Raw genomic sequence first — 24,014 nt, forward strand, 5'->3', positions numbered from 1 at the left:
GCCCTCAATGAAATCGAGTTTGACATCCCTGGTATAGATTATGCATGAAATGAAAGGGAAAAATTGATCTATACTGACCACTGGAAATTAGTAGGCACTATTGGACTATACTAAATGCTGATTCAATTTCAGTGGCTGCATGGTGCATCAGATGATAGTATAAGTATTTCAGGGATTTTAATAAAGATTCGCAAGCACCAGTGGAAATTAACCAAGCATTTTCAGCAATGCTTGCTAATAAAGCTCTGTATTTTAGTCTCTGAACAGTTCACTGAATTCACTTAAAACTTCTGTAAGTTTATCTATCCTTGTATGCCTATCTTCAAATGGTGAATTTTCAAAGCAGAAATGGATGGCATTCTTTTATTATTTTAGTAGAGAAGAGAATGAATCAAGGCCCATTACAATTAGGTGATTCATAATCATTAGCCTAAGAATTAATTGCCGTCTCAAAATAACTACCATGAAATAACTGATCACTATATTTAACATCCTTTTAATGTACTGTGATCCTTTTGTTTGCCAATATTTAGGCAGTGATGTTGTCAGAGACTTGCTGCTTTTTGTTCTGTTTGGTGGATTTGATTGTTAGCCAAACAACAGTGATTATGATTCTTAGTTATGCTCCACAATGTTTTGTAATAAAACCCTGGACTGTATTCTCAGACTTTAGCAATTCAGCTAATTGAGGACTCTCACTGCATACATGACAAATTAATCAAAGCCTTTCTTTCTTGCTTTGCTTTTTTCAACTTCTGCAGTGTGAAGCTACTGAACCTATAACCTTAAACTGGTTGTGCAAAATATGTTATCATTTCAATCATCTTGGAAATCTAATCAATTCTTTTGATTTACTGCAGCAGACATAATTATAAAGAAAGGATTGTAGAGAAAGTGGAATAAGAATTATAGAGAGGAGGAGAAATAAGCTTATCTGATGTACCTTACATCAGGATTTTCTAAACTTTTTGCCATCACACTTCCCTTTCTTGTAATCTTAATGTACACACCTTTCCCTAAAATGTCCAAACACCAAAACGAACACAAATGAACAATGAAAGCAATTCAATGACTCTGGCAAAGGTGGATTTATTGTAACAATGTACAGCTAAAAGGTTATTCACACATCCCCAAGAGAGGTACACCTCACAGTGTGAGAAGCCCTGCCTTACATACTATTACTGATCTTCTTGAAACTCTTAATTAGCTCGCCCAACAAAACTCAAACAAATATTCTTCCAGCTTCCTATTATGGAAAAGTTCCCATAAACTTGATTTACAGTGTCTTTGTAATTTATTTATTTAGAAATAGCCAAGCATAGCCTATTAAAAATGACCAGACTCCTAAAACAAGCAACAAAACAATGAGTCTTTCATTAGATTCCCAAGGACAGGAAGTATTTCAGTTTTAACTAACTTAAATAAGCAAATAAGCAAACACATGAGAATCAACTATTTTCAGCTCTGTACATCTATTTTCTAATATGTTCTAATGGAGATTTTTCAATGGCATTACTGATACTTTTGCTTTTGCTTTAGAAAAGACTGAATTTAGCAGTTTGGCACTGGATTTTATACTCCAGGAAAGAAAATGCTCTGATACATTATGGGAAAAAGGAGTTTAAAATGTGTAAAGTTGTGATGCTTTTTCTTTGAGGGTACATTTCCTCCTAAGCAAAGGCTATCATATTTTGGGCATGTCATGAGAGCTGACTCATTTAAAAAATTAATCATGCTGGGAATGGTGAGAGGAAAAAAGGGAAGGGGCCACCCTGCTACCTCTTGGCTAAACACTACAAAGGATGACACTAGGATGACCATGGCAGATCTGAAAGAGGCAGTACACGACAGACGGCATGGAGAGTACTGAGGATCGGACATGAGTGAATTGATGATGATGACATTTCTTCCAGGTCCTACATAAAACTACTTTACCTTGTTCTGTTTTATCTTTTTTTAACCTAGTAAACCAGTGGTTCGCAACCTGTGGTCCGCAGACCCTTGGGGGGGGGAATGCAATGTCATTATGGGGTGTGTGTGTTCTGTGAAGGCTTGAGGAAATGTTATGATTTAAATCAGTGGCGAAATCCAAATTTTTTTACTACTGCTTCTGTGGGCGTGGCTTGGTGGGTGTGGTGTGGCTTGGTGGGTGTGGCAGGGGAAGGATACTGCAAAATCTCCATTCCCACCACACTCCAGGAGAAGGGTACTGCAAAATCCCCATTCCCTTCCCACTCCTGGGGAAAGGATATTGTAAAATCTCAATTCCAGGGGTAAAATGCTCCCGGTTCGGACTGGATCACCTGATCCAGTAGCGATGGAGGCGGGTGGTTCAGAGAACCGGTAGCAAAAATCCCTGCCCCTTCCCCCCCATGCCCAGTTGAGCCGTGTGATCACCAGAGGCTTTTTTTTTTAATTTTTAAAAGCATTTTTTCTACAATCTCTTCAGCAGAGTCGCCTGATCGGCAGAGACTTTTTTTCTTTTAAAAGCCTCTGACGATCCCAGCTGAGTTGCCTGATTGGCAGAGGCTTTTAAAAGAAAAAAAGCCTCTGCTGATCAGGCAACTCAGTTGGGATCATCAGAGGCTTTTGAAAGCATTTTTTTACAACCTCTTCGCCGAAAAAATGCTTTTAAAAGTAAAAAAAAAAAATTGGCCACGCCCACCCAGTCACATTTCCCCCCCCACCAAGCCACGCCCACAGAACCTGTAGTAACAAATTTTAAATTTCACCACTGCTCCATTCCCACCCTACTCTGGGGCCAGTCAGAAGTGGTATTTGCCAGTTCTCCAAACTACTCAAAAAAAAAATTTTTTTTTTTTTTAATTTGATTTATATGCCGCCCTTCTCCGGAGACTCAGGGCGGCTTACAATGCTTTAAGCAATAGCCTTCATTCTTTTGTATATTTTTTTTATACAAAGTCAGCTTATTGCCCCCACAAACTGGGTCCTCATTTCACCTACCTTAGAAAGGATGGAAGGCTGAGTCAACCTTGAGCCTTGGAGAGATTCGAACCAGCAGAAATTGCAGGCAGCTGTGTTAATAACAGGGTGCACTAAACCCTTGTACTATCAAGGCTCTTTTCTGCTACAGGTTCTCCGAACTGCTCAAAATTTCCACTACCGGTTCTCCAGAACCTGTCAGAACCTGCTAGATTTCACCCCTGTTTTAAATATAGAGTTAAGTCTTGGGGGTCCATGGCCAGGGTCCATGGCCACAAAAGGTATTTAAAGGGAGTCCTTGGTGAAGAAAAGGTTGAGAATCACTGTAGTAAATCATTATTCAAAGTAATCTCAGGTGAAAATAAAATCAGTATAGTTTCAATTCAAAGAAACTAACTCTATATTTAACTTTAAAAAGGAAATGGTTCAGTTCTGAATAAACTATCTTTTTTTTAAAAAAAATACAAGACTGTTTATTTCTCTAGTATAACAACTAAAAACTCTAATTGATCTATCTGCAGCCTCCTCCACAGTCTAATTATAACCCTATGGCTTGGCTATCAGTTCCAACTTTGCCCTCCTTGCCCTCTTTTTTCTTTGTTGCCAGTATGCTTACACTAAGTTCCAGAGCATCTGTAAGCTTCTATAATATTTTATGATCACAGATTGGCCTGAAAAAAATTTATTCTAGTATGGATTTTGGAATAAGCAGAGTCAATAACCAAAGATTCTCTCACATGCTTGAAAACTCGAAGTGTATAATTGTGTTTTTAAATGATATATTCATCTTAGCTTTATAAACAATTTACATCACTGTCATTCTCTGTAGTATGGTTATTCAAACATATATGGTTCTAAGATATATTACAATTTTTGCCAGTAATAACGTTGTTATTTGCAGTTTACTTGCAGTTAACTTAAACCGATTAGCATACTGGCTTGCCTGTCTTAATAGGATACCAATCTAAAATGGTGGTTATTTTTTGCATGTGTTCAAGTTTCCTATTGCTTATATATTTAAAAAGATAGCATAAATATTCATATTAGGTTATCAGTAGGCAATTTTTATGGCACATTATTCTCACATTCAGTATTAATGAAAATGTTGCTGCTATGGAAACACCTCAGTACTGTTAAATATATAAATTATTAAAGCTTCTGTTGCAGAAAATTGCTCGTTTCTAAATCCTCCATGCCACAGAAATATTTGTAGGACCTTTACTATACTTGTTTATACTAATTCTCAGGAAAAGTTAGAATATACAGTAGGTTAATAATGTTTGGTATTCAGCATGTGGATTTATACACAGAAGCATACATTTGTGTTCCCTTTTGCAGCTACTTCCAGGGAAGAAATGGTGAACTGACAATAGCTCCACAAAAAGCAGGCCCAATCATTGTGGTGGGTCAGCAAGTAAATCAGCTCTTTGTAATTCCTCTCTGGACAAAGTGAGTACTTGAGATTGGCCACAAGTGCTCCAAGCAATTGCTCTTCTGAGGAGTCTACAAGACAATGATTTTGGGTGGGTTTAGAGCTCTGAGAGAGGAATGCATAGCACTTCTGCCCAAACAAGGTTGGTGTCTTTAAAAGGACACTGGATGCACATATTTCCTTTTCTAATCACTTTCAGAAATTACATGTTAACTTATTTTTAGCTGTTAGGAGCTGTTAGGAATCAAACAAGTTTTACAGCATTAGGTAAATTTCCTTCAATCCTTAGCAAAGGGAGTTTTAAATACAAATTTAAGAAATTAAGGTGTTTTTTTTTTCTGGAATAAACAGTAAAAGGTGATTAAAACTTTGATTTTAGAAAGTTACAAATGGATTGAGTCCAAATAAATTGAAATAAGAGTTTGGAATTAATTACAAAGAATCCTTCCCATGGAAAAATGCTTTTGTTTCCAATTCTTAAAAAGAAATAAGATAATGTTCCCTTTTGCAGTAAATAAGAGTTATGCAAAGCACAAAAAAAAGTAAGAAATAGTAAATTAAATGTACAGTGTTTTCGAGTGTACAGCAATACCAGTGATTACAGCTCTCTAAACTTTTCTTCTTGCAAATATCTTTGACTCTTTCACCTCCTTATGCACTTCAAAATATTGTCTTTTGTACTAGAATCTTCAGAAAAATGGGAGATGAAAATTTTCATCATCCGAGCCAACTCATTTGTTTTCATTCTTCCCCTTGCACCCAGCCTGCTCATTCTTCCTTCATGAGTGTTTTACAACTTCATCTATATTCATTCTTTTTCTGTGATTAAGCAGCTTCAATGTATTTAATGTGTTAACTCACTTTTGTTTTCAATCCAGATTCATTCAGCACCTGTTCATTCTTGACCCTATCTCTTATTTTACATCACTTATTCTGAAGTAACCCATTCCCTCTATATTTGGTTTATTTGTATGTTTCTTCTAATACATAGGTCTCATTTTCATATAACCGGTGCCAAAGCACATTCATGTATTCCAGATACATAATGTTCTTCCATAGATATTTGCATATTAGTTAGTAGCTGGTTCAAGTCTGGCTTAGCAATTTATGAAACCCCAGCCAAATTTGCTCTAGTCGATGATTTCTTTCTTTCTTTCTTTTATTAGATTTGTATACCACCCTACTCCCGAAGGACTCAGGGCGGTGAACAGGCACAAAATAAAATACATAAATACAAAAGCTAAAAGATATTGTTGGAAGAAACATCCTTCTGGGTTCTGCTCCAAGTGGGGAAACAGACACTGGAAACATGGAGACTGCTTGGAAAGATGGTTTAATGGTGGACAGGATCACATGGCTTGAGTTCCTGAACAGAAAAGGGGCAGATACAGTAAATCTTCAGGTTTTTATGCTCTCTCTGGCTCTGCATTTCTTGGGGCCCCAAAAGAGTATGCTGATTGGTTGTCAGACTCCTAGAGGGTGGGGGCCTTGCTGGCTGATGGTCACATGTGCTTCCCAGGTCACATGTGGTGAGTTTCTGCTGCTATTGTGCAGAGGGCTAATCCTATCTTTGGCAATTCCTACTATGGCTCTGCCTGAAGGAGGCAGATCTTTGTTATGTAGAATAGACTGGCCCAGGCCTTAATGGCCCATTGACAAAGAGTGGGGGGCAGGAAGGTGGGAGCTGCTTTGTCTGTAAAATATGCTTCTCATATTTCTCATCCAGGGAAATATAATATTCTGCCTTTTTCATATTTCCTAAAATATTTCACTCTTCCAGGAAAGGGGTGGGTGCTAACTTCCTACAATATAATTAAAACCAAATTAAATAATTTCGCCCAAGACAATTAAAAAATCCCAATAATTTAAAACAAATTAAAATTTCGATGTAAAAGAATTCTATGGTTAAGCATACCATAGGATCATAAAACTACATCTTCTCTTCTACAGATTCAGACTATTCAAACAACAGAGAGAAAATATTTTACTTCTGGTGTGTGTATTTTAAAGAGAATTAAGGAAGTATAGGGAATGAGGTTATTGCAGCTGGGCAAGTCCTAATCCTTTTGGACATGGTCTTTGACCTCATCTTCCTCCTGTTCAGGTATATGGCACAGCTTTGGGTTATGAGTCATATAGTAATTTCCCACTTGTCACCACCATCTTCTTGGAGGAAAGACATACCTTGACCAGGCTCTTCCTCGTCCTTCAAGTTTGTAAAAGAGATAAGGCTTATTCATCCATACACTTGGGTTGAAAATAACATGGTAACAACCCACTCTAGCATAACCTCTTGGCACTTAATAGTTTTGAGCATGTGGCTAGAGAACAGCAGTTCTGCCTCCTATTGAAGAGATTAGAACAAAAGCACTCTTATGATTTAAGCTTTATTAGAAATAAGCAAAATTTATTAGAAATTAGCATATTTTTCTTTATTTTTGAATATTTATTGTGAAATTTGCACAACATATCTTCTTTTTCTTATTAACATGTATAAAAACAATACACAAAGTAATGGGGATTTTAATACTAAGTAATTAGCTTAATGCTGAAACCTTTATTGCACCACAAATATTTTAATGCAATCTTCACCAGATTTTTTAAAATGTTACATTCAATTTTGGATGGAAATGCCAAATAATCTTACACTCATTAACACTGACAGCCTCAATTGTAATTAATATAGTGTGAATATTTCTTTCTTTTTATTCTCAACAGTCTAAGCTATCTAACACTAAAGTATTAACACTCTTCAGTCAATACTTTACAAATATTGTCATATTGAAACAGTGTAATGTATTGAGATTTACAACAATATAATTTTTAAAAAACTAAAAAAAGTTTTGTTTAATTTGTGTAGCCAAATGCCCAATTACAAATTGGACAGAATAAAGTATTTAGCACTGATAAAATACAAATGGCATCTCAAACATCAGTTTCTCACAGAACGAAAAGATGAGTGGAAGCTGCAACTCAAATAGCTTGATGGAATCTATAAGAATGGAATTTACAATAGACAACTAACTTCTGGTACTAAAGGCAAGTGCCTTGAGATAATTAACACACTTTCCAAATATCAGAACTCATGGAGCAGACTAGTTTTGGAAGTTAAACCCACCCCCCCTCTCCTAGAAAATGAAATATTTTAGGAAATATTAAAAGGACAGAATATTTCCCCCTAAAAGGGAGACAGAAACTGCCCCCCCACCTTTATTAATGGGCCATTAAGGCCTGAGCCAGTCCATTGTACATAACAAAGATAGGATTAGCCCTCTACCCATCTAGCAACAGAAACTCACACATGGCACCTGGGAGGCAGACAGCCTACAAAGTTAGCTAAGACCCTGGGAGTCTGATGGCCAATGGGATACATTTCTTGTACAGGAACAGGAAATTCTAAGGTGGGGCTCAAGAGAAGGCACTCTCAGCATCTCTGCCCTTTTCTACTCAGGAGCTCAGGAAGCCATGTGATCCTGTCCACCATTAAAACCATCTTTCCAAGCAGCCACCATGTTTCCGGTGTCTTTTGCCCCACTTGGAACTGAACCCAGAAGGATATTTCTTTCAACAGTAGCAAACCTGAAAACAATGAAATCAGTACAGATCCTGACCTAGAACTTTCACTTTAATGTCAAGATGAAAAATTTCCCCCCAGTTTGCTTTTCCAGCCAGTTGAACATTACTTTGTTCTCTATTTCTCCTGAAGACCATGTGACTGTTTTCAGCTTACATTTTATCTACATCTTACCATAAAGTCCCTTTCTTCCTTCTTTCTGCTCTCAAGTTATTTGCTTCCTTTCACCTCTACCAGCTACATCTCTTTCTGCTTTGTCCTAAGGCAAAGAGACCAACAGCAAGGAGAACCAGTTCAGCAAGTCCAGGCAAATATCTTTCTCCCCCTTCTCTTGAGAGGCTTGGATTTTAAGCTGATAAGGAATCCCTTGGTCACACTCTGTTCTCAAGCACTGTAAGTTTGCTTAGATGAAGCTGTTGTTCCATGCCTAGGCATCATATATCAAACTTGAAGCGGTAGTAAATGTGGGGAAGGGAAGGGTCTGGCATTCTTTGCCTAAGTGAAAAGGGAAAATGAGTACTTTAAACCTTCATAATTAAAGGTCTCCTTCGGAATGAGACTTGGCTCCACCTACTTTCTGAATGTATTCTTTACATATCATGCTAAGTCTATGTGACCTACAAGCTGCTAGGATTTGCGCATTCTTTCTTTAGCTCAATATGCAGATCAAGTCAATTATATCTTTACGGTTTTAGTAAACAAATACATATGGAGGAGCAGCAATTAATCTGAAAATAAAGGGGAAACATTTGAAAGAGAAAATGAAAATAAATGACTCTTTAAATCACTTTTCTCCAGCAATGGACATATATTTGCCCAAGCCCTTTTAGCAGTACATCATGAGGTTTACACACTTAACAAAAATCATTTCTCAGAAGGATGTAAATCTGCTTTCCTTCTGGGGCCATCTAGCTCAAAGGTTTATTGCATATTTTCATTTGGCAGCATCAGTCTAGAAATGTTTTGAAAAAAATCAATATAAGCTACTTATTTGAAAATGTAATCTATTAAATTCCCTCATTTGCCTCTATAATTATAATATTATTAATATATTTTTTACTTGAAGCATCAGGAGAAGTAATTCTATTTAGAATTGGTACAGATGAGTCAATGCCATTCAATAAGGTGTCATGTGCTTGGAAGCTACATGTAAACAAATTATTTTTTATGTAAATAATAACTAACCACAAGTGTGATGGTAGAAGAATACTATTTTATTGGACTACATTATTCCATTGTTCTTTTTAACATAGATTCCCTCATATCATTTTCAGTAAAGGGTATTTCAAGAGAGAAAACAAAAAACCCTGAGAGCAGCCGAGGGGGAAATCTTAGTTGGATCACATTATCAAACTGGCACAATATTCCTATTTGCTATTCCAACTCACAAAGTCCTTATTAAACAGTACTGAGCAGATTTCTGAAAATGACAAGGATCAAATTGCCAATTATTTTGCCTAAGTATAGCTTCTGTGTCTTGGGAAAGTTGCACAGCAGGATGTTGCTCTAAGGCAACCAATTGTGAAAGAAAATATGCTTCCTGTTCTTCTCATACTTACTGAGGTGTGCAAATTACTGGTGTAAGTTATTGTACAACAGCCCTGGATTTATTTAGTAGTATTTATTAAAAGTAAGAAAACTTCCCCAGTTAAGCTTTTTCATCCTCCTTCAGAAGATAACTTCACCTGCTGGTTGCCTGTCAAGCTGCTTCCAACAGGAAATTTTCCAACATAGGAAAATGGCTAGAATTACAGTGATATGGATAATGGCATATGCTTTGAATTGGGTTTGCAAAGCACTGTGAGCAGGAAATCTCCTCTGCCTATGAAAACCTAAGAAGGAACCAAAATAAGATTTAATTTTTAGCAGTTGCAGTAGGGAATTTGTGGACCAGAGGTCATAATAGATATTTGCCAGCAAGTATGTACATTCTGGGCCCTTATTTCAAGCATTTTTCTGCTGTTGGAGAAAAGTATTGTTATAGTTTCAGACATTATAATCAGTGGTGGGATTCAGCCAGTTCGCACCACTTCGGGAGAACCGGTTGTTAACTTTCTGAGCAGTTTGGCAAACTGGTTGTTAGAAGAAATCATTAGGGTAGAGAACCGGTTGTTAAATTACTTGAATCCCACCACTGATTATAATAATATTTTTGTTTTAACTTCCAAAGTTGCACTAGACATGCATTGCCAGCTATCTCCATTATAAATTATTTTTTATTTTGCTAGACATCAGCTCCAACAAGGTTTCTGTTGGATTAAATAAATATTTGATCCTGTCCTGGTCCTGTTAGATCTCTCAGCGGCTTTTGATACCATCGACCATGGTATCATGCTGCACCGGTTGGAAGAGTTGGGGGTGGGAGGCACCGTACTATGGTGGTTCTCCTCCTTTCTCTCCGACCGGTCGCAGTCTGTGTTAACGGAGGGGCAGAGGTCGACCTATATGTGGGGTGCCACAAGGATCGGTCCTCTCGCCCCTTTTGTTCAACATTTATGTAAAGCCGCTGGGCGAGATCATCCGTGGTTTCGGGGTGGAGTACCATCAGTACGCTGACCATACCCAGCTGTACATCTCCACCCCAGACCACCCCAACGATGCCCTTGAAGTAATGTCCCGGTGCCTGGAGGCCGTACGGATCTGGATGGGGAGAAACAGGCTCAGGCTCAACCCATCCAAGACCGAGTGGCTGTGGTTTCCGACGTCCCGATATAGTCAGCTGGTGCCATCGCTGACTATTGGGAGCGAATCATTGGCCCCCACAGAGAGGGCTCGCAACTTGGGTGTCCTCCTGGACTCACGGCTGTCTTTAGAAGAGCACTTGACGGCCGTGACCGGGAGGATTTTTCATCAGGTTCGCCTGATTCACCAGTTGCGTCCCTTTCTAGATCGGGACTCCTTACGCACGGACACTCATGCCCTCATCACCTCCTGTCTGGACTATTGTAACACTCTCTACATGGGGCTCCCCTTGAGAAGCACTCGGAGGCTCCAACTGGTGCAGAGTGCGGCCGCGCGGGTGGTGATGGGAGGGGCGTGGCGCTCCCATGTAAAACCTCTCCTGCGCGAGCTGCACTGGCTCCCGGTGGTCTTCCGAGTGCGCTTCAAGGTTTTGGTTATCACCTTTAGAGCGCTCCATGGCTTAGGACCTGGTTATTTACCGGACCGCCTGCTACCACCAATAGCCTCCCACCGACCAGTACGCTCCCATAGAGAGGGACTTCTCCGGGTGCCGTCGGCCAAACAATGTCGACTGGCAGCCTCCAGGGGGAGAGCCTTCTCTGTGGTGGCACCTACTATCTGGAACGAGCTCCCCCCGAAGATACGGAGGATCCTGGATCTGCGTACCTTCCGTCACGCACTCAAGACTTTCCTATTTCATCAAGCCGGCCTGACCTAAGTCTTTCCCCTTTTTAAATGGAAATTTTAAATCTGGTTTTAAATTATTGGGGTTTTAAATTTGTTCAGCCAAATTATTTAATTCGTTTTAATCTATTTTAAATTTTGTATTTATATGTTTTATTCTATGGCTGTTCACCGCCCTGAGTCCTTCGGGAGTAGGGCGGTATACAAATTCAATAAATAAATAAATAAAATAAATAAATATTCTGAGTTTTATATCATACAAACATCCTGACAGGCCTTCAGTCCTGTCAATATTTTGTAAGTTCAATATTTTGAACATTTTGTATATTTCAATATTTTGTATGTTTGTCAGAACGTTTCTCTCTAAAATTAATTTCCTTTTATTTCTCCAGCATGCTGTTCATATTCACTTTTGTTGAATTCAAGAAAACAAAATTATATATAGTTTATACTTTTCAACTAACAACTGTAAATCTCCAAGCATGCTAGTTGATATTTTTACCATTTAACAGTGACCCAGAATTTTTTTTCATAATGAGCTCTCCTAAATCTTTTATATTCAACAAAAAAGTGACATCTTATCTCAAACTGTTAGCATTTCAATCCCTAAATTTGTTTCCATCTATTATCCTTTCAAATCCTGCCATTCTTATATATTCTCTATTTAAATTAAAAAGATATGGGAACAATATACATCATTGTCTTTTTTTTATTCTGAAGCACTCTTTTTCTCCCTTTCAGTTCTTATAGTAGTTCCTTGCCCATTATAAAGGCTCCTCAGAGGAATAATCAGGTATTGTAGCACACCCATTAACTTTAATATATTCCACATACTAACATGATTGACATATTCAAAGACCTTGCTATAGTTAATAACTTATTAGCCATTATCCATTTTACTTTTGCTGCCTGATCATGTGTTCCTCTCTTCAAACCTTCTGGGCCATTTGACATTTTTCTTTGTATTCATTGCTCAATTTTTCTTTGTAAGATATTAACATTATAATTGCAACCTTGGCTTGAGATCTAACTGTAGGCCAAGACATTTGGAAGGTTTTCCAAATACAAAGGGTTTCCAGAGTAAGACAACATGGTTTTCAAAAGAATACAAGGTAGTATGAGGGATGGCCAGTGGTGGGATTCTGCCAGTTCTAGGGGGTTCAGTGGAACCCTTTGTTAAATTGCTGGCTCACCCCGCCCCTTGCCCCGCCCCTCCGCACCACTATTTATTGCCAATAAATAGTGGTGGGCGAGGGGCGGGCGAGCCAGCAATTTAACAAAGGGTTCAGTGTTTTTTTGTAATTTTATTGGCCCATGGAGCTTCAGCATAGGCTAATGAGCCCTTGCTTAGATCGGCTCCCGACTCTCAGCTGATTTGCTCTCAGCTGTTTTGCTTAGGGCTCTGCTGCTTGCTTGCAAAGAGTGTTGATTTTTTTTCCCCTAGCTATCCTAAAAAACGAAACAGAAAGTAAAGCAGGCTGTTGGCTTTGCTGTTGTTGCAACATTGGAAAATTAGGCAGATTTCTTTTCTTTTTCCTCACCAAAAAAAGGTAGGTGCAAACAATGGGAAATTTAGGGGAAAAGAGGAGAGTTCAAGATTTTAAAACACAAAAGAAAAAAAGCTCTATTTAACTAGGGAATTGTAATAATTGAGATACTATTAATTGTATATTGTGTTGAAAGCAGAAATGGTTAAGTTGTGGTTTGGAGGAATATATAGGGGAAATTATTTGGTTTATTATTATTGGTAAATATAATTAATTGATTTGTAAGAAATTGGATTGCATGGAAATAATTGGAATATTCATGTTCATATTGATTAATATACAAAAAAGGTAGTTATATAACTAATTGATTTGTATTAAAATGTTGAATTTATATTAAACAACTGTAATATTACATAATTAACCAATGTGAGGATGGATATAAAAATAGATGACAGTGGAAAGGGGTATAATATAGAATAGAAGAAAAAAATTGAATTTGATTAAGATTAGAGATGAAGATGAAGGGTAATATTGGTTTTTTACAAAAATAGATGAGGAATAAATATGGCAAAAAGGAAATATAGAAACTGTAAATTTAATTGAAATGACTAAACACTGTTTAAATTTGTGAACCGACCAAATACTCTGTTCAAAGAAAATACATTGTATGTTTGTATGTGTGTTTCTAATTATTGTTATTTATTCATATTTGTTCTCTTTTATTCTTTAAAGTTTAACAATTCATTCTTTATCTTAATATCTTTATATTTGTTTGGGGTTGGCTTTCTTCCCTTTCATCTTTTTTATCGTACAGCAATCTTTCTCCTCAAACCTACCACCTCTCTTTTCTTTCCTTCTTACTTTCTCTTCCTCCCCTTCTTCTTCTCCTCCCTACTTCCTCTTCCTTTCTCCTTCTCCTCCTCTCTTCCTCCCTCTCTTACCCTCACTGCTACTCTAATTTCCCTTCCCTTCCTTCATCCCTCTCTATTGCTGTATCCTTTTATGCATATGGACTACTCAGAGGGCTGAAAAAATTATTTCTGACTGGTCCTCGCACTTTTGACCAGTCCTCGAATTTATGACTGTCCTCACATTTTACGTTTTTGCCCTATCTTGTCACCATGGTGAAGAGAAGCAGTTGTGAAATGAGTGACACGGTTGTTAAGAATGCTACAATGGGCATAAATGATGACCAGTCATAAGTGTGAGGACCGGTCAAAAGTGCGAGGACCAGTCAGAAATGACTTTTTTCAGCCCTCTGTAGTCCCTATGCAGATAGCCACGCCCACCGGTCACATGACCAGCTAGCCACGCCCACCGGTCACATGACCAGCTAGCCACGCCCACCCAGTCAAATGACCAGCTAGCCACGCCCACTCAGTCACATGACCACCAAGCCACACCCCCAACTAAGCCACGCCCACAGAACTGGTTGTTAAAAAAATTGAATCCCACCACTGTATGTGGCCCTGTCAAAATTGTAATCCCATAATTTTCAAGATATAAAAGCACCATTATTTGGCACTTCGAATACTTTCCAACCTTACTTACTTCCAAAAACAATATTTAGAAAGATAATAAGGCCTGAAGACCTGTCAGAGTGTTTGGTTGCTATGACATGGATATTTCCTTTTGGAGCCAATACAAAACTTATAGAGTACCAACAATAAAACATCAGACAAGTTAAGCTTGTCTGATGTTTTACATTATCTTTTGTAGGAAGAAATATCCTTCTGGGTTCAGCTCCAAGTGGGGAAAAAGACCCTGGAACATGGAGACTGCTTGGAAAGATGGTTTAATGGTGGACAGGATCATATGGTTTGAGTTCCTGAACAGAAAAGGGGTGAGACACAGTGTGTCCCAGGGTTTTATGCCCTCTCTGGCTTTGAACTTCCTGGGGCCCAGAAAGAGTATCCTGATTGGTTGTCAGACTCCCAGGGGGTGGGGGTCTTAGCTAGCCTTGCTGGCTGATGTAATCTTCCCAGGTGCCATGTGGTGAGTTTCTGTTGCTAGATGGGTCCTATTGTGTTAGTTTCTGTTGCTAGATGGGTTCTATTGTGTTGCAGATGATGGTCCATTGACAAAATTGAGTTTCTGCCTCTGGCCCATTGACAAAGGGTGGGGGCAGGAAGATGGGAGCTGCTTCATCTTTAAAACATGCTTCTCCATTTCTCATCCAGGAAACATAATATTCTGCCTTTTTAATATTTCCCAAAATATTTCATTCCTCTAGGAAAGGGGTGGGTGCTAACTTCCTACACTTCTATACACATTTCATTTATACATTTAGTTGGTTTTCTATACATAAATTACCTTATAGTTTACTGGACGTTTTGTTAATTCCTGTATTTTATTTTTAAACTTTTCTGAGTTATTAAAGCTATTATAGTTTTGAGGGTAGCTATAAATAGAGGGACACTGTGGCTCAAGAGGGATGCTGTGGCTTAGTGGCTAAGATGCTGAGCTTGTCGATCAAAAAGTCGGCAGTTCAGCAGTCCGAATCCCTAGTGCTGTGTAACGGGGTGAGCTCCTGTCACTTGTCCCAGCTTCTGCCAACCTAGCAGTTCGAAAGCATGTAAAAAATGCAAGTAGAAAAATAGGGACCATCTTTGGTGGGAAGGTAACAGCGTTCTGTGCGCCTTTGGTGTTTAGTTATGCCAGCACATGACCACGGAGATGTCTTCGGACAGCGCTGGCTCTTCAGCTTTGAAACGGAGATTAACACTGCCCCCTAGAGTCAGGAACGACTAGCACATATATGTGAGGGGAACCTTTACCTTTATAATTAGTAGGATATCCATTTATCTAGTATTTTAGAAATTACTTTGCATAGGTAACTTTCATGTGTTTTGGAGTTCTTTTAAATAAAACATTTGTGACCACAGGTAATTATTTTTGTTTTTAACATACTTAAAATTCATGCGTATTTTTGTGCATCTTTATATACATAATTTTATTAAAACTTTTAAACAAGGATATTAAAAACTAACACAAACTAATAAAAAGTAAAGAAAAAAACAAAAAAGCAAAAGGTGCAAGAGGAAAAAATAAAGATAGAAAAGAAGGAAAAAATACAAAAGACTTTAATTTAATTGATTATTTGGCGCTTGTTGATGCATGGAGATATAAAAGGAGTGATTCAAAAGAATATACTTATTTTTCTAAAAGACAGATATTTTTAAAGACTAGACATGATTTGGATTTCTAAGACTTTGGCTATTCGGGTATATTTATAAAGCAGACATATTAACAAATACCTTTTTATTTTTTTTATATTGATCTCCAAGCAAAAAAATTGCCATTAATTCAATTTTTCTGTAACCCGCATCCATTTTTTTTCTGTTTTGACATATTAGTACTAGCGTTTGTTTTATTTGGTCAATTTTTGAATAAGGTATTTGTTCATCTCACAAACAGAATTAAAACTGATATGATGTCATAGTGTAATGGTTAAAATTATATTCACATATTTGCTGTTTTCTTGGACTTGTGATTTCAGACTTTTTTGCCTATCATTTTGCCTTTCACCAACTCACCTCTCTCTCCCTCTCTTTCCCCCCTCCCTTTCTCTCTCTCTTTTCTTTCTCTGAAAGTTAATTACAATTCAAGAGTTGCTACGATCAGGATAGAGCTACTCATTTCCAGCTTTCAAATCTTTTTCTTCTGTGGCTGCACATTTTTGGAACTGAAATGTAAAATATGTGCTTGAGGAAGACTCTTCTTGAAATACTTGATAATGATATGAATGTCCCACAAAGTACAAATAGTCCAAAATAATAATTCAATCAAATGTCATTAAAATGTTATACCCCATGTATTTAAATTGGTGGCAACGTTTGGAGGCTGCCCCAGGGTTTTTAAGAGCACTAGTGGCCTTGGGCATCAGGTTATACATTCCTAAGGGTAAGTAATATGAGTTTTACCATAGCCCAGCATTTCTCAAATTTTCTACAATCAGCAACTACTAATTAAATTGTCAGAAAATGCAGGGATTCCCTAATTAACTAACCACTTCTTTCTATGCTCTTGTGTTTAAATATGTGAAAATTCACTTTTTTGATAAATAAGGTGATTATAAATGTATTCATGTATGCCTTTCTTTTGCCTTCATTTTTAAAGACCTCTTAAAATTAAAATGTGTATTTTAAAATTTAATCCAAATGTTTGCCATTAGATTTATTCTATGCATCTTTCCTCATATAATATATGGGGAAAAGCTTAATGCTAATATTCATGTTGATGCTTATATAATCAGCTGTATGCTCCAATGCATTTTCAACCCATTGATCCATTTGCACAATCCGGCAACATTAACTTCTAACTCTAGTCTGCCCAGTTGACTGGGATCAGAGAACTGACAGCGTTAAGACTTGGTGTTGCAATTTTTTGATGCATCTAGCAGTGCTAAGAGTGGATAGGGCAACTTTATTAGGGATGTTGATGAGTAAAGAGGTAAAAAAACTACTTCCTTTTCCCCCACACCTGCACAAAGGTATATGGATCTGGGAAATACTAACCAGAGATTGAGAGGTATATACATGCCCGCAGCAATCTTAGGAAGCCAATAAAAGCAGGGCAGGTTCTCATTCCTAATTTTACCTCAAGGCATTACATACAAATTTTCCAAATAGCTAGGTTTCTATTGGCTAAAGGCAGGAAACATCACCTTAAAACTGGAACAGGAAAAGATGAGGTTGCTTTCATGGTGGGTTAGGGTTAACAAATTCATCCATTTATGTCTTCCTGAAACACAAGCTATTTCTCTGCCCAATTAGATGGTCATGTAAAAATGTCTGAAATGGGATCAAATCAGTTTAGTAGCTGAATGAAACAACTCTTGGGAATACCAGGACTGTAAGGTTGACTGGCAAACCATTTCTACATTATTGCCAAGAAAACTCTATGATTGTATACACCACGGGTGGGTTCTACTTACATTTACTACCAGTTTGCAACGGGACCACGCATGCACCCTCGCTTCGCTCGCATGCTCTTCTGCGCATGCGCAGAAGCATTCTGATGACATTGGGGTCAGTGGGCGGAGCCTCCCACCAGTTTTACTACCGGTTCTATAGAACCAGTGCGAACCGGGGGTAACCCACCACTGGCATTCACGAATTACCAGAAGTGAACCTGAATCAAAGGCTTCAATTTTATTATAAATTCGATAAATAGCATTCAGCTGCAAAAAAACGGGAACGAGACGTTTCTTATCTTATTTTTATGCCTTCTTCTAATTCTACATACTGTATCTGAACTAAACAAAAACTATATTTGTTATTCTCTTACTTATGTAGATGTTATGAAAACAAAGTAAATGCAGTAGCAAAAAAATATTACGGTATTGCTGCAATACCATCATATATTTTATAGCTTTATTTATAGCTTAGTTATAGACTAAAATTGTTTTGCATGTAGGTCTGCAGTGAGATCTTTGAATCTCTAATAAAACAAACCTCAGATTGCAAGTACTAATGTTAAAACAATATTGACCAGAGAACTTCAATGATTAAATAATTTAACCTACTACAAGGCAATTTAAATATCCCTTAGTAGCATCTGGGTGATACTTGTTTTTCCATGATGCGGTGAATTGATCAGTTTTCTAATTGCCATTATTTTATACCAGAAGAAAAATGCCTCTCAACCTTGTATGTATTTTATATTTTCAAAGCCACTGTGTCTATTTCAGATGTTCCAGTTACAGGCAGAAAATTAATCAGTATAAAGTGATTCTTCCTGACTATGCACTCTTACTGTAAGCTAAATTAGGTGTTAAGGGAAGGAAATATTCTTTTAAGTTTCTTCACCACTGACTTGTAAAGCTGCCTGATTTTGAAATTAAGACTTATTTGATCACTGACATCTTTAAAGAAACATCATCACTCACAAACTATCTATATGAAAACATATTCATGTGTACTGGACATTTTAAAAACTTGGATGAAATTACCTTGCTGTTAGGAAAAAAAAATAACGAATTAGAACTTTTCAGTTATGCGGCTTGGACTTGTTTTATTTTTGCCACATTTGCGACTTAAATCGACAGGACTGTTCAGTAGGCTGATAGTTGCATAACATTGCATGTATTCCTCATTATATATCAGGATGTGGAAATTATCAAGACATTAAACATTTGGGGCATGAAGAGTGGAGGCTGGCCAAAATATTCAAGAATAATCTACGCCTGATTTGTAGCAGTGGATTCCTGTGATATGTTATTGCCTTTTGTATAAAGATTTGTTTCTGCTGATTTGACACGAAGGCATCGGAAAAAATCCTGCCTGAATTCCCGGAGAATTTGCTGCTGGACAATGAAAACTCTATTGGTCGAGAGGGCCTGATTGAGAACACGGAGGGGAAAGAAAGCAGCGCTCCCCGAATACCTGAAGAAGAATCACACAGACCGAGTACATGTTCTTTATCTCCCAGAGAGCTGGATACGGAATAGTTGATTTTTTTATTATTATTATCAATATTTATAAGAAGTCGGACTCCGATTGGATACCAAGACAAACTTCCTAATGCGGATCTTGACAGTGGAGCCAGTTACCTCTTAGGCAGCTGGCGGGTTTATCACTGCAGGACAGCGGGCTTTCTTTTAAACTGTATTTAAGCTGCATTTCGCAGGGACTGGCCAAAATGGCCCCTTTCGGTTCTAAGATTCTGGCTGAGATGACAGCAAGCCGCCCATCCTCTCCAGGCGTCCCGGGGGGTGGGGGGTGGGGAGGAGATGGGAAGGCGAGGGGACAATTCCGCGCTCTACCAGGAGGAGAGGACGGGACGCGGCTGTGCATCGCTCCGAATAGGCGGAGTCGCAGATGCGGCGAGGGCCCGGGAAAGGCGGTGGGGACAGACATCTGCAAACCAAACCCCCCACCACCCCAGCCCACAAAGAGCCGGCCTGTTCCATCCAATCTCTGTCTTATGTTCCTCCTCGATTGGCCCCTGTCGGCTAGGTGAGAGCCAGGATTGGTTGGCGTTGCCCAGGCCGCGGGCGGGATTGGCTCGGGTAGCTTTCAATCCCCAGACCGTCTGTGTGTATGTGCGTGTGTGTGTGTATGTTGCGACTGCCGCTGGTGGTGCCCTCTCGGCCTTTGGCTTGGGAAGCGGGTAAGTGGCTGCGTCCGGTGTTTGGGGGCCGCCGAAGGCTGGACGACGGACGGGCCGGAGATGCTTGTGTCCATGGGGAGGGTGGGAAGAAGGCGGGGGCGCGGGTTGGTCCTCCGCCACCTACCTGTCTCGGCGTTGCGGCCTGTGTTGGAGGAGGGAAAGCAGGCCGCGCCTTCCAGGCCGGCTTTCCCCTTTGCCTGATCTTGGTCGCCGCAGCCCGAGAGCGGGTTCGGATTGGCCTGGTGCCCTGGGTTATTCTGAGGCTGATCCTCAGGATCGCTTGAGCTGAGGGGAGGAAGCGGCTGACGGCGCCGGGAGGGCGCGGTGACAGGGTCGCGCGATACTGGCATCCTATTCTGGCAGGCAGGGGAGATGGAGGGGGTGGGAGGGAGGCTTGAGGACCTGAAGAGCTGAATCCTGAGCTCGCTTCTGAAAAGAGCCTTTATTCGGGTCAACGGGGAGACGGGGAGAATGTGGTGGGGTGAGGTTTTCACTTGACAGCTTTGCCAGGCTTGGACTGTTTCCAGGCTGCTGGGTTGGGGAGATCGGAGACGGCTTCTCAATTGGTCAGCTTAGGTCAGAATCAACTCAGTGGGCTCTCTTCCGCATTGAAAGTGTTTGCTTATAGTACACCAGAAACTAAATAAGCAGGGGGGGGGGATTGTTTTAAGCGGCCTGGAGGGGCATAAATCTGTTTTTTCTCTTTTATCTGATTCTTTAATTGGGACAAACATGTGTACAGTATCTTTACTGTGGGTTTTTTTTTCATATCAGAATGTTTTCTCTAATTTGATACCAGATCAGTCGTATCAAGAGATGGCTAAAACTTTTGGGTAAATGGAAAAAAGACTGGCCCCATCACATCTGTTTTGTGCATATTAACTCCTGCTAATCAAACAGTTCTGAATCATCCCCCCCCCACACGCCTTTTACATCTTGTGCCTGTATATTGTTATTGTTAGTTGCGAAGTCATGTCCGACCTATCGCGACTCCATGGACAATGTTCCTCCAGGCCTTCCTGTCCTCTACCATTCTCTGGAGTCCATTTAAGCTCATGCCTACTGCTTCAGTGACTTCATCCAGCCACCTCCTCGTTCTCTGTCGTCCCTTTCTTCTTTTGCCCTCAATCTTTCCCAGCATTAGGCTCTTCTTCAGTGAGTCCTTCCTGTTGCCTGTATGTAGGATAGATATTTCTTATGCACTTTGGCTTGCATCATGTATGCATTCATAAAGCTTTACACATTTGAGCAGGATGTACACGGAATGATTCTATTTTCCTAGTCCATATTTGTTCCCTGTGTATCATTTTACCTCTTGACCAAAACTAGCCATTAACTAGTATTTCATAAAATATCAGAACATTTATTCTAAGTCTTGCTAAACATTGTATTTTCACTCTTACCATCAAGCTGTGAAATCTAATATATTGTCAGAAAAGGTTATGTTCTTTTATAAAAATGCTTCTATGTGGCAAGCAAGTGATGACTTATGTCATCCATGAACCAGAATTGAAGATATTTAAAGCTAGGCGCTATCTCAGAAAAGTGCAAGTGACATTTTTTTTCCTTAGCTGAAAATAAGAAAAAGTACTGAACTTAAACATATGGGTAAAGGTTTAGTGTATTGGTTAAAATAAAAATGAGAAAGCTTATTTGTATTTATACATTCATTTGATTTTGATTAATTGCAATACCTTCTAAAAGTTGTACACTTTTAATAAATGGAAAGTGGGTTCTTCATAATTTTTAAAATGTCTTAATTGAAGATGCATTTTTATATGTTGATTTATAATGTCCAGAGTTTATCCCTGCATTTAATACACTCAGGAGAGTGAGGGCTCAATGGTTATAGACTGAGCTTGTCAGCTGGAAAGCTGACAGTCCAGGTTTGAGACCCGAGCACTGCATGATGGGGTGAGCTCCCATCCTTGCCCCAGCTCCTGCCCATCTAGCAGTTTGAAAACACGCAAATGCGAATAGATAAATAGGTACCACCACTTAGGTGGGAAGATAACAGCATTCAGTGCACCTCCGTGTATAATCATGCTGGACAAATGATCACAGAAATGTCTTTGGACAATCCTAGGTCCCTCAGCTAAAAAATGGAGATGAGCGCCACCCCTTATAGCGAGCACTTCTCCCTAGAGTTGGACACGACTGGATAGGGGAAACCTTTACATTTACCTTTTTAATGCACTCACATTAAATGTTTTAATAGTAAAAAGTGCTATATGATGGCCAGTTAATATGTAGTAGGTTTTATTGAAGTCAATTATTGTTACATTCTAAGATCTATGTTCAGAGTGTTAAACCTATTCTTCTTTTGCCAAAGTTAAAATGAAGGTAAGGCCCTCCCAATTCTGATATGTCCACATGTGGGTAAAAGTACATGAAGCTGTTTTGTGCTTGCACAGGTTTAGTAAATATATTTAGTAATATATCCTCTTTTGCTTGGTAATTATTGGAAAACAGTACCCGCTGATCCAAGTCATGACTGGCTTGATATTTATAATATACAGAAAATATGCAAAATAAATAAATAATTATATAATTGTTGTATCAGGAATAATTTCATATATTGTATAAAATCCGTATTGAAACACAGATATGTAAATGATTATGCTGAGGCTGTAAAACTGAGTTGTTAGAGAAAGAAGAACTCATGAGAAATCTTAATGTGAGAGGATGGAGAAAGGCAATAGGTCTGTATTGGACCTAATAGCATGTAATCTGAATCAATGAAATATTACAAAATGAATTAATGCATAATAAGTAATGAATATCAGGATAAGATGTTAGGCACTTCTTATGTGGTGATTTAAAGTTAAGATGCATTTGTGTGTTGTGTACAATATTTTTTATAGAAATAAAAATGAAATTGCCTGGAGGCAGAGCAATGTAATAGAAATAGTTGTCTCAAAATGGCTGATGCTGTAGTTATAAGAACATTTCACTTTTCAGCTGGCAACAATGAAATATTGTATACCGTAATTCAGTATCAATGTTCCAATTAGTTTTAAGCGGTGTAAAATAAGGTATAAGAGTTTCTTACAATTGATTACTAATATAAAAAAAATATTATCTTAAAAGAGAGTATGAACAGATTCACAAATTTGTTAAGAGATTTTCTTTACAGAAATGCCTCAGAAAGAAAACTTACTTCTAAAGTAAAGTTCTAAAAGATTTACAGAGAAAAATGTAGAAAAAAAGAGTTAGTCATTTATACGAGCTTGAAAGTATGATTTTTCAACTCTTTCAGGCTGCAGAACCTGTTAATTACATTTTTGGAACCCCTGATTCAAAAGCAAAGTCCTAATGACAGAAAATTAGCTATAAAAAGAAAAAATAAATGGTGGTTATAAATTTTATTTGTTTATTGAAAGGATTTATTTTAAAAGTGTACCTTTTTAAGCAAATTTCATGATGTCGTTTAGCGAGGATGTCACAAAGTCACCATTTGCAACTTCCTGTCAATTTCACAATTGACTTTGTAGGAAACCAGTAAAGGTTGGAGCTATGTAATTACAGGGATGTTGCAACAGCCAGAACTTTTGAGGAGCAGACATAAATACCACTTATTCAATACTGTCACAATTTCAAATATACCTGAACAAGTAGTCATTAAGCAAGGACCGGATGTATTGTAAAGCAGGGTGAAAGACTACCTTTATCAGTAATGGGACAAAATGAATGAAAGCAGACCTGGTAAGATAGAGTTGAAGTAGCTTAGCTTCCATAGAATGGGCAAGGAAGGATCTTCCCTCAAAAACTGCATATTATGATCAGTGGAGGTAATTCACAATACTTTTGAGATGATATAAATATGAGAATGGGTTGGTCTAATGTTCCAAGTTTGAGGGTTTTTTTTTTTTAAACCACCAATAGAATAGTCCTATCAGTACAGTGAGAATATGGTGAAAGACCTACCAAATACAGTAAGAGGGAATAACATTGATATTGGTGTGCATTTATTTACTTAGCTTTCAGTCCTCCATATCTCAGCTGTGTTTTTCTCTTAAATAGTACAAGAGAAAACTGTTTAAAGGTTTTAAAGATACTGAAGGAATAGAATTGCATTGGCTCCTGAATTGGCAGGAAA

General features: G+C 38.4%; 1 protein-coding gene across 4 annotated transcripts in view; it reads left to right on the forward strand.

Annotated features, from left to right (window-relative positions):
* Window positions 1-19,860: 19,860 nt before the first annotated feature.
* The window catches only part of PJA2 (praja ring finger ubiquitin ligase 2), a 46,460-nt gene continuing 42,306 nt past the window's right edge, over window positions 19,861-24,014 (forward strand). For all 4 annotated transcript variants that reach the window (XR_011600084.1, XM_070938743.1, XM_070938744.1 and 1 more), the window contains exon 1: window positions 19,861-19,915. The gene's annotated coding sequence lies outside the window, so the exon portion shown is untranslated. The remainder of the gene's footprint in view (window positions 19,916-24,014) is intronic.

Source organism: Pituophis catenifer, unplaced genomic scaffold (genome assembly GCF_029215685.1).
Source record: "Pituophis catenifer annectens isolate HBS135680 unplaced genomic scaffold, rPitCat1.0.hap2 SCAF_2, whole genome shotgun sequence".
In the NCBI taxonomy this organism is placed as follows: Eukaryota; Metazoa; Chordata; class Lepidosauria; order Squamata; family Colubridae; genus Pituophis; species Pituophis catenifer.